Raw genomic sequence first — 12,484 nt, forward strand, 5'->3', positions numbered from 1 at the left:
TTTACAACTGAAAAATTTACTTCTGATTATCCTCTCACCAGATCAGACGAGCAGTGATAGTATGCAACAATCGCAAACTTTGATTACGCTCAGAGTTGTTGTAGTGAATATAAAGAATAAAAAGTCCCACGAGAGTGGAGTCTAGAAGCTATTAGTATCGAGAGGAAAACGATTTACCACAAAACCATTCGCCAATCACTTTGAAGAGTTATATAGAAAAAATCGATGAGAAGTGAGCTTGCCAATGGAAAAAATGGTAATACAGAATTGAAACAACATATGGCGATTAGAGGACAGTCAAAGAAGCTAAGAAAGACTGAAAAGTGGTTTCAAGGGGACGAGAAAGTTATCTCGAACTATATCAGCTGCGTACCTCCTCTGGAAGTTAAACAACAGGCAAAGTGAATATTTCACGTATTTTACTGAATGCCACGTAAGGCGGTAATTCGTGAATTCGTGTTTAATGCCTTTGTGAAAAAAAAACACTCAGATATAACCCCGACAGCGTAGCTTAATTTAGAGAAGATATGCGTTCCATTTTATTAACTGCCAGTAACACAGTAAAAATTTAAAAGGCACGATGAAGGTGTTCTTGCAGAAAGCTGTTTAGAAAGAGTACCGGGATGTTTGCAATTATGATCGAAAGGCAACGACGGCAGCCCGCTAAATCAATGAGCGGAAACGTGGCGATTGATAACAGTCTCGTTTAGCAGAAAGTCACATACCCGACTTCTGTGGTGGACGTGAAAACTCCACCTAGGACATTTTTGAGGCCTATCTGAACTACAACAAAAATGTTCACAATATCCGTTTAATTTGTCGTGATGCCTGGAGCCGAAACATTGGATTAATACACTAGGTAGAGTGCGGAGTGTAAACACATGTCCAAGGAATCATTAACAAAAACAAAATTTGCATGAAATATTGTATGTTCAACTAGGTCTGCCATCGGAACTAGAATGACACCACTGATTAATCGCTGTGTCGAAAGGTGACATGGCGGCAGCGTTGGGCCTGAGGGGGCGTTTAGCATTGCCAGTTGAAAATATATGCGAGTTCTATATAATGCTTTCACCTGTCACTTCCCCCATGCTCGTTTTTCTCTCATTACAACCTCCCCCTTACTACCTACCGTCCCAAACTGCAACATACCTTAGCCACCACTCATCTTCTCCTCCTTCGCCTCATCTGTCTCTCTCTCTTTCAAACGCCCTTTTGCCCCGAAGGTTCTTGATAGGCCCATGGGTCACGTGACTAAGACTTGATTCAATCTTACTAGCGACGATACCAACCTGTTTCATTTAGGGCTGACACAAGTTATGAACAGATGGACCAAACTTTCTGCGTTCGTCTACGGAACCAATAACTACCGTTTTTAATAGTAACAGAGCACGCGGAAGAATGGAACTTTAGCCATCATTGTTATCGAATGATGCTGCGGAAATCATCCTAACGATTACGTGAACACGTAGCCGCGACCTAGTTAAGGCCCCGGAAAATATTGCGATAGTCCCCCTGGGGTGAGTTCACTCTGGACATTCAGCGCGAAGTAAGACAATCTCTTTGCTCGCGGCATATATAGCTGGGAAATGCTTCAGGTTCTCGCAGCCGCCGTTTTTCGTGGAGTTCAAAGATTGCGAACATCAGCGCCATGCCCTAGGTAATCATTTACTGTTATCAACATTTATGCCACCAATGTATAAATTCATGCAGTCCGTAATGACGTCATCACACCAAATAGGCGAAAGATCGCTTCTGTTCTTTCAAGGGCCATATACCATAAACGGTACATGAGTCCTTGACGGCGGCAAATTGTCCAGCGACGAAAAGAGAAGGATAGCAGGAATTACGTATTTATTTCTTGTCCTTTGTACCTTGTCTTATTACGGGAGACTTTCATTGAAACCATCAATGCTAGTGCGTTCTGCTAGAATGTAGGCGATAGCCAGTTGACAACTTGACCCATAATGATGGTTAGTAGACTGTTTGGTTGCAACCACCACTTCCCTGTGCAAGAGGTCTATAATATTACAGCTTTACTTCTTTTCTAAAGTTATTTGACAAGTTATCAGCCTTCAATATTCGAGCGTAAAGAAAATGTCACCAAATGGGTTGCTTATATACAAGAATATCCCCAAACAAACAGCGTGTATGCATTCAAAAAAGAGCACTCACGGAGTAGCACAGCAAACTGGTATCGCAAATGGAATTAGCGGTAAGACAGGCTGCTCTCCTTGCAGGTACAATGATATGGAGCATCGACTGCATTCATATCACTCCCCGTCGTTCTCAAGCGTGGCTGGCAAGAGTTGTGGTATTGGTTCGGCACTCTAAAACTGTCTAATTTTCATCCTTTTAAGAGTGTTTACATCTTGCCATGAATACTTTTAGCGGTGGCGCCGAGATAAGCCCGAAGCAATGACGTTGTGTGCCGGTGCCAAGTCTTCAAGTATTAATTGTTAACAAATGCACGCAGCATTACCGGTGGATCGATGCTTATTCCTGCCTACAAGGAATCTGCCTACAAGCAAGACGAAAAATATTCCCAAAAAAACGAGGCCCTCTAATTGCGAACAGCACTGCTATCAATTAAGCGACGTTAAAGTTTTACTAAATATTGCCTAGGCAAGTATAATGCAAATGCATGTTCATTTCTCAATCTTGTCTTTCGCAATTAATTTCTCAATGTACTCCCCAAAAAGGGCGAAACATTTGGTCGAACGAGCTTCCACTTTTTCCAAATATCCTATTAATAGCACTGTCACGGAGTAGAACACACATCGGAGAATGTGATGACCTCTTCATGGGACAAGCAGTTCATTCGGAGGAACCTTGTTCTCAAATATGTGGATAGCAATACAGAGAAGTTGTGTAATTTGGATTTTATCGATACTGAGAAACTAAATTAAGGACATCGTGCGATGTTCTCATTCCTATCATCTAATTTGGGAGCGGTGTGTTAGTTTGCTGAAAATGCAGTCTGCTTATTCAGTATCACTCACCTTGTTTGCCTCTTCTACGTTGTTCACCAGCAGCGTATAATATTGCATAATACTTACGCATTATATCTAATTCATTAAACAAGAAGTAGCGCGGGGCTATGCCGTGGCTCTTCCAGGGAACACTTCTGATTACCTTTGCAGCCGGCATAGTAATATTTGATATTTAAAAACGCCTCTACAAAGCGATGTAGGCTGGTGTGGCGGCTGCTTTAGCTATGGGGCGTGTAACAGTATTTATTTGTTATGAACATCTTTGAATCAATATCAAAAGACCTGTAGATTGCGAGTACGCATCAGCAGACGCTCCATGGAAACATTCTTATGGTTTGCCACCGGCTGGTTCATAGTCGCCAATTGCTGCCTGAATCGTGCACACAACGTTTATATCGAGAATTTTTCTGGCTGAAATATATGCCCTTTCTGAGCTGGGATGCGTGTGGTATGGGCCAACTCGCACATGTTACTTGTCAATGCTGCAACAAAGTTTTATACCCTTCCTCGCTCAATAATCACAGTGAAGACCTCGACCGGGCTAGGAGTGGGTATTTAAATTTGAATTAATCTAGTCCCATTAAGATTCATTCGTTAAAAAATAAACGCCAGTTAGAGATAGTAAACTATCTCCGTGTACTTTACCCAACTGGCTTTTGACCTGAGCAGCCCTCGTCTGGTACATTTTTTTGCCCTTGAACGTAACTAGTCTCCTCTCACTTTCGTTAAAAGTGCCGACATGCTAGCTTGAAATGATGTCAGAGGCGAATAATGTCACCCTTACCTATAGTGCTAGTTTAAAGGGACACTGAAGTGAATTTGTCAAGCTCCCGTTTTTGCTTGCACTGCGTAGACTGGCTCAAATTAGCACACTTTTCATCGTTTATCCGGTTGACAAATCGGTAATTATTTTACAAAGCGCGAAAAAAGAAAAACTACCATGCGCGGTTTGCGGCGGCCGCACCAACTAAGGCTGTGACGTTGAGAGGAGGGGCGCCGTGATTGGACGATGCCCGAGGTTAGCTATCAAACAAGTTTCGGTTTTGGTTTCGGTTCTGTAAAACATAACCAATGGCGTTGTTGGATGGGCATTCTCAGTATCTCAGTAATCATCGTACCGCGCTTCTGCCATGTTGGCGGCTGTAAAATGCACAAGATAAGCCTCCCAGGACGGCTTGTAGTCGTAGCATTCACTAGCCGAGACCTACGCTGTGCATGAACGCCCTCCGCGTACCCGCAGACGCCCAAATGTCATGCGCTTTTCCCCCATATTTGGAGCTTGCCTCCCTCATGCCTGTATCGTAAAAAGCGTGTTCGCACCAGGCCAAGGGTCTGTTCATTCTGGCCTGTGCCCACTGCCTGCAAGCAGTCGGTGCTTATGGCAACAGCACGCCAACGAGAAGTCGCTAGCGCGCCAGTGCCAGCCTGCGCGTGTTTTGTGAACTAGTTCGTGTAGACATGAACGTTGCGGCCCAAAAAAAGGTGAACTCAATATAGAAAACATCGGCGGAGAACATAAAAGTTTACTTACAAAAAAAAAAAAAGCACGTACCCGCGGGGATTCGAACTCGTGACTTGCAAAATATTTGCGGGGAACTACAGAAGGCCTCAGCCCACTCGGCCACGAAGCCGGATCCGCAGGCATTCCTAATACTTCCTAATAGAGGGTATATATTGCACAACCGGTTTACACTTTTATTTAGTTTTGGCATTTCAAGCAGCTTAGGTGACTATTTGTTGTACTGCGCTCGTGCAGTAAGCGTCGCCCGAGTTTCCACAGTAGCTCACGTCTAGCAATTGCATTTCGTAGACGGAAAAGCGTTCGAAGATGCGTAGTCGTGCTGCTGACCGCTGTTCTTGTTCGCCCAGCGCAAAAAAGTGCTTCCCGCGCCCTAGTTTTACGCTGTACGGTAAAAATATCAGTTGATTTTATTTATGTAGTACCTATATTAACTTCGCTGACTCTTCTCCCGCCTTCAAGAGGCCTTATATTTTCCTACTGGCGTACCAGTCAGCGAAGCGTCGCATGTGCGCTTGTGCAGCGCCTGTGTGAAGCGACCTTGACTTGGAGCTAGATACAGTGTACAAACAAACCAAGTAAAGAAAGGCACATTCTTCCATTCACAAACGTGTCCTGGCTTCGTTTCAACTAAGCGAACGAATTGCGACCAAGCAATTTTTTTTAACCTCCTTGATTGCGACGACCCGCCGGCGGCCGGCGGACGAAACGCTGGGCCGACTGACTCTGTCTGAAGGCCGGGGAGCCGTGCAGTAGCGCAGCCAGCCAATTGCCACCTCATCCCCTCCTGACGTCACACGAAAACGCCACAGAAAATGGGCGAGCGTAAAGAGAGGAGGACAGCATTTTCGAATTAGTTTTTCTACTAAATAAAATCGCGTAAACGCGCCTAGAGTGGTCGAAACATGGCCTGGGGACTCCAGACTACAATTTGCGCTAGTAATCCCGCAATGTTTACATATCACTTCAGTGTCCCTTTAAGCGCTCTAAATTCACTTTTGCGTTCTTCTGTAAATTCCAAGGAGTTTTTTTCTGTCAATACCCTGACATTGACAACTCTTTCTACTCGTTCTACTGGGGCCAATCCTGAAGATTGGCCCGAATCCTGAATAAAGGGGCCATGCAGACAAAATACAAGTTTGCTTTATTCGAAAGATTCCGTGGTTTAGAGTGGCCGAAGCTCTTGTGCAGCTAACGACGCCGTTTTGACTGAGAAATTAATCAATTTAGGTTAATATTTTCATTCTCCCACCAAATCGTGTGTTTTCGGGACGTGTGCCCTGATGTCATGAGGGCGGGTATTCGAACAAACTTCCAGTGCGTTATTATGCTCTGCAGCCTTGCTTACCGCCAGTCCTCCCAGATGGCGCTACTATGTCAGCCGTGGACCGTTGTCCGCCGTTGCTTTGTTTTTACCGTATTTGCTCCTGGCTTGTTTTTGTTATGGTAGAAGCTCATCGTTTCGTAAAATATGGGGTACGCTCGACAAAAAAGGGCCAGGTAAGACAACGTCATTTGCGCCAATCTGCCAGTGTCATGTAAGATAACTCCAAAGCGGCGGCCTGCTGTGCAGCTAAAAAAGCATAGTGTGCCCAGTATCAATAGCAGTGCGCGTCGGTAGTTCTATGTTTACGTCTATTTTCGTAAATTTCATTGTTTACCCCACCATTCTTACTGCTGCACGATAAATATGCATTACATTTAAACGCAAACAGCTCCTTCGGCAAGCTTGTAAGCCCTACCTAATTGGCGTTTGCGTTTGCCGGCCTCAGCCAATCGCACAGCTGGGCATATAATAATAGGTTCTGTTGCGGGAAATTAGCTGGTGGGTCGCACGACCGGTCCCATTTTTCCTAATTATATAGCTCATTTGAGCGAAGTTTGCGTTAAAAGTGGAGTCAGTCGGATTCTCAGGAGACAATTTTTCTAATGATCGATTGATTGTAGGGTTTAACGCACCCACTTAAAATGCAACGCCAGTGGTCAAATCTCGCGTCCGCTTTTTAGCCTTTAAGAAAACAGGAGATGCCTGTATATGTGACTACCCTGAAGCAAAAAAAACTGCCTTCGACTAAAAAGTTTGCGTTTCGCAGAGAAGGCAGCACTTACGTATTTTCTTTCTCAAGTGAGACCCTGAGGTATTAGAGCGGAGCCTAGGCAGTGTGCAGCCCCAAAGAACCAACCTAGTTTCCCTATCAAGTGTGTAAACTTAATGTGACAATATAATCTTCCACCCTTATGCTTTATTTATCTCCTTAAATATTGTTTACTTAAAAGACAACTTTCTCTTGCGGCACAATTCATACAGCGTCAGGTGTTACAGGCAGGCGGCCCACTTTAGTGTCCACGGGCTCGAAAACAACTGACCGTATTGCCGGCGCAGTGCAAAACGGTCAATTGCACTAATGGCCGGGGATGGAATCAGACAACGTAGTTCTCTTCCTTTTTCACCCTTTTGTACCAAATGCGTGTTGTTGAAAAGAGTGGTTTCTTGGGCGAGTTGGTCATTCATCGGGTAAATAAGCGCGAAATGAACAAGGACGGACGAAGTGAACGGGACACAGAGCCGTGTCCTGTTCACTTCGTTCGTCCTTGTTGATTTCGCGCTTACTTACACGACCTGTAGTTGAACGCGCGGCATTTTACATTTTGCGAGAGCACAGGAAGGATGAGCCGACAGCGTATCAAGCCTTCTCCATCAGCATTCTTCTGTCCGCTACTTTCATTTCGCCCTGCTGTCGGCTGAGGGCGCGTGATCACTGCGCAATTTGTCTCCACAATTTATGTCCAAACCTCTGTACTCTCATCGAACGGCCACTGCTCCGCCGCTTAAAGATTTCACCCATTCTCGCGGCTGGCGTATCCTGCAATAAAGTGTTCAGCAACCAAGATTGATTTTGATTGATTGATTTTAGGGTTTAACACGCCGACGCAACGCGGACGATAAGGCGCGCCGTAGTGTAGGGCTCCGGATTAATTTTGACCACCTGGGGATCTTTAACGTGCGCCGAAATCTCGTACACACGGGCGTTTTTGCTTTTCGCCTCCACCAGAAAAGCGGCCGCCGCGGCCGGGAATCGAACCCGCGGCCTCGTGCTCAGCAGCGCAACGCCTTAGCCACTGAGCTACCGCGGTGGGTAACAACCAAGATAGACGGATCATGCATATCTGTGGCGTAACTTTTCCTTGCCCTCAGGCGCAGAGTTATAAGAGCGGAGCTGTTGAATCTTCGCTTCCATCCGTGCCTGGAGTCTCACAAACCTCGGCGCACCAAGTTCAGAGGCGAAAATAACTAGGCTAAGAAGTGTGAGGAAATGTGGCGAGGGAGCAAGGAGCCGAAGAGCAGGTGTGGGGGAGTGCGCGCTCCAAGAATAAAATGCTCGACGTGGTCGGAATCGACCCTGTTTCCCTCGCGTTATAAAACGGGCGTCAACCCGATTGCGCTATGATCGCACTCGGGGCGTTTAGCATTTCCTTTGGGTTCTTACGCCGCCTGTTATCTTTGGACTTTGGCTGAGTTGAACTAGACGGGTGTTCGGTTGGGGAGGCACGCGACGAGGGCCGGGTGCACCTAGTGATGACGTAAACTCTGACGTGCTAATGTCCTCAGAGTTGAGAGAGACGGCGTGCGCTCGGAAGCATCACTGTCCGATCTGCCAATATTAAGGGGCGACAAAAGGAGCGCCAAGTTAAAGGTAGTGGAGGCCACCAGAACCACTGTCTCCTCAGTCTTCGCATCTCAATTGCGAAGGTGGCCGACTTTTTTTAGCGTCTTCTACACGTTGTCTTTCATTGAGGCTAAGTGTAATAACCTTAACGCTGCTGCACTCAGCCTTGATGAAATGCGGAATCATCAGGAATGACTTTAATGACTGCACCGATGACAAATCTGTAAGTTTCGTGTGTTGCGAGTAGGCATCCGAAGCAGCCGCGGTATGAAATCTTCTTTCGATCAAAATGAATCGTTTTTCAAATGAGCCTGCGGTGGAATAGGAGACAGCAGTTGAGGGGAATTCACCTCTGTCTAGAACTCACGCACTGCTCCAGGTAAGTATGCAGTTTTTCGCCGGGCCCACGTTCTGCTTCTGGCTTCATTATTTTGCAGCCCCGTTAACATGTCTGCCTTTGTGTTTCCTTGTTTGCTGTATTGTTTTCTTACTTCGTGCATGCTTGAGTTCTTTGTTTATTATTGAAGACGTCGGAGCCGAAGTAGTTCAGTGTTGAAATGAAAGTTGGTCCCCGTAAATAATGAGCACGTATACCTCACGCTCAGTCCTGTGCAGTTATTTATACGACTCCCCAAACCTTCTAAAGCACTGTAATCAGTGTTTGGATGTGTAGAATATCCTTGTCTATCCGAAGTTTTATGAGTGCAATTTTTGTTTACTTAGCCTGCAGAAATTCAGCACCAATTTTAACTCGGAATGGTTTCAGTTTTTTAATGTGACGAGACCATCATGCACATTCTGCTTGAAGTACACACACACACACAACACTTACTGCACAACGTGAAAACATTATTTGGGGACTGGAAGACGCTCCAGCTTTATCTTAACTGGATACTTTGGCTCAACCAGAAATCCACTGGCCATCAGCTCCAAGTCACTCTGAAAAGTAAGAAAATTGTTTGTTGCATTGTGTTTCTAAAACAGCCAGACAACATGTATAGGGCTAACCTGTTTTGCGCAGAACTATTTTTAAAACAGGATTGCCACTTGATTTTAATAAAATGCAGCGTATCTGCTTGCGCCGCTGCAAATATTGTCTGCCGCCCGTGCATTGCAACACACTCTACTCTCTAGCCCTCCGTCTCCTCAGGCTGTTTTTCTCCCCTCTCGCTCCTCTCATGGCTCTTCCCGCGAACGCGCTCGTCCTCCGGTGGAAATGAGTACACCTTGTCTGTTTTAACCCGTTTTTTTTCCTTTGCTGTTCTAATAAACGATTTACTGTTTATTCTTAGTTAAAAGATCGTTACTTCCTTCGAATTTACTGACATCTTGCCACAAACACGCTTCAGGTTTCCGTGGCGCTGGGTACAGTAAACACGTGTGTCACATGATAGTCGTTTTTTAGTAATTTGTAACGGTATAGCCAAAATATCTTTCTTGAGGAATTGCTCCACCCTTTAGCCATGCCGTTGAATCGAGTTACAGACAGACAGACAGACAGACGAACAATAATTTCCTCATTTTGTCGGTTTGCCAATTTTCCCGAAATTCTTCACAATGTTTGCAAAAAAGGACAAAGACGTAGCGATTGTGTGTGAGCAATATAGGACTAATCCTACGAAAACCTGAAGAAACAAAAGAGGACTCTTTAGGAGTGCAAGAATCCTACCTTATTCTTACCGGCCGCACTAATTCCAAGAACTCTAGGCAAAGTTCAAAATTACCCAAGTTTCTCGATTCGCCGACGTGGTATTCTGATCTGTTTTGATGTCTCGCCAGAAATAGCTGCTGAGCGTTTGTTGTTACTACGGCGAGCAGGAGAATGCTTCCTTGCTTTTGCCCTACTAAGATTATGTGTTTAAATGAGTGTCATACGAAACTTAATACGCTTCTGACTTCCGAACTGAAATTTAATTAGGCTCCAACCAATACAATGCAAAAAGGCAAAAAACCCTAATTAAATCTCAGTTCAGTAACTTCCCAACCAGACAGAAGTCTGTCGAAATGTTCACTTTCGCTTCTGACTTCCGTATCAGTGAATCAAAATTAGAGCCAGAATGTCCATAAGGCGGCTAGGAGCCGGGGTTTCTGCCCTATGACCATAGCGTAATTGTTCTATTCGCTTGAAGCACTTTTCTGGGACTAATCTGGGAGCCATACGGACCAACCAGCTTACTTGTATTTGACGATAGAACTTTTTCTTAAAACCGAACAAGCATAAACAATTTTCGGCACACCATTGGCTGCGTCCAATTCTGGCTGTTTTTTTTCTAAGAAAGAACCGATCAACAGCAAAAGAACAGTACTTGACCACAAACAGCTCATACTATATTCACTGGTTTGCCAATGGTTCAGTCGTTCGTTCTCCGAGGTGAGCCTTTCTTAATACTCTGTTGAAATGCCCTCAATGATGTCTCAGTTTACCTTTCCTGATTTGCCATGCCAAAGCAAGCAGCAAACAGAGAATTATCATCGAGCCGTCACTGCATATTCCAACCAAAATTATATCTATTATAATTATGTGGCCCTCTAGAACAAATACGTAAAACGATGAGAAATACCATAAAACTGCAAGTAAGGACCTAAAATCAGAGCATTGTAGGGCTCTAATATATTTGTGAACCGCAGCGCACTAATTTTTTTTTATTTTTGCGGCACCGGTTTGCAAATTTTATTACCGGTAAACTTGGTTTGCAAATTTTAAATCGCGTAGTCACGTGGAGTTATCGCACTTCCGCATGTATGACGCATTTCTGTGCAAGCATTTTTATATACCAGTTTTAAAGCTTCAACTTTTCACCTGGCTTGTCAGCTCTAGGAAGCCCAACTTTCGTACGTGCTACGCAAAGTTGTCATATCAATAACAAAGTCATCCGGAAGCTCATACTGCACAATGAACAGCTTCACTGGAAAGGCGTTGAAGTTAATGTAGTCATACCTTTCTTGGCTGGCCACTATTAACCATTGCTCCCACAAAGCGCAGTTGTCGCCAGCACAACTAATTTCTTCTCCCGACCTCTTCACTCGACTGCACCGGTAGCGCAAAAAAACATGCTGAGAATGAAGAATTGTCTGGCTACCGCGAAAGCAATGTCCCGCTGAACAGCCAAAGTATCACTTAGCCCGTGTTAGACCGCCGCAGCGAAGCTATGCATACGGCACGGGGCAACCGTGAACAATGCCAGACCTTCCATGTAGCTACACCGTATCTCACAAACAACGACTTGCAATGAGCTTTCTTGTGAAGCTCTTTGCGGCACGCACGCAATTATGAACTGGTTTTACGAACTACACGGTTAGCGGACTCCCGGCCTGGCGAGCGAGCATTTGTGTTGCGATGTCATAGAACTTAAAACCATGACAACTCGAAAAGTGGCCGGTAAAGCAATCATGGCAAGAAGATTTTTATAATTCGTGGATCTTAGGGAGGCAGTGACGAAAGTGAAAGTGACTATTCTACTTGGCGGTTTCTTAAATGTAATGCGCTCAGCAGCAATGCCAAACTTGGTTCATCCGCTCCAAACTTGTTCATGATATTTTTGTTCAATGAAGCATGTCAAGGCATTCTTTATCTATCTAGCGTTCTTACTATACCATTACATTTCAAGATTTCTGAAAACGTTTTTGCCGAACCCAGCGCGTGAGGGTGTTTGTAGTTCGGTCGATACCAAGCGTAATAAATTTGTAGCCGTTTTTGCACTAATCAAGTGTCATCGCTCTTGAAGCTTCGCGAGTTTCTACCTAATAACTACTTTGTCTAGAGGCTGTAGAAACGAGCTAAGGTATCAGTCAAAATCCGGCCGTTCAGGGCCGCAGAACTTGCCACGATGTGCACCCAAGCCTTAAAACTAAAATCTTAAGCAAGCGGTGCAAAATTGCGCCATATTGTTCTTGATGGCCATTCAAGTAGAGGATAAAGCGACCTATACCCGGCGGGCCGCCGGGTGCCGTGACGAGAACTTTGAAATTACTTTCTAAGTTCCTAGACGCGGCGAGCCTAGTACACCGTTGGCGAGCGACACAACAATGCTAAATGTATTCACACGCTTTCGCTGTACTTTTGGAGCGAAGTTAAAACTGATTGATTGATTGATTGATTGATTGATTGATTGATTGATTGATTGATTGATTGATTGATTGATTGATTGATTTTGCCCGTTTTCGCCTCAGTGCCACACTGCAGAAGCAACGTCCCGCTAGCGGTAAGAGAAGGGGCGAACCTATCCACTCCTTCCCTCCCTCCCTCCCTCCCTCCCTCCCTCCCTCCCTCACTCACCCACCAACTCAATCACTCACTCACTCAC

This window comes from Haemaphysalis longicornis, unplaced genomic scaffold (genome assembly GCF_048455015.1).
Source record: "Haemaphysalis longicornis isolate Haplotype H1 unplaced genomic scaffold, Haemaphysalis longicornis Haplotype H1 scaffold_5, whole genome shotgun sequence".
In the NCBI taxonomy this organism is placed as follows: Eukaryota; Metazoa; Arthropoda; class Arachnida; order Ixodida; family Ixodidae; genus Haemaphysalis; species Haemaphysalis longicornis.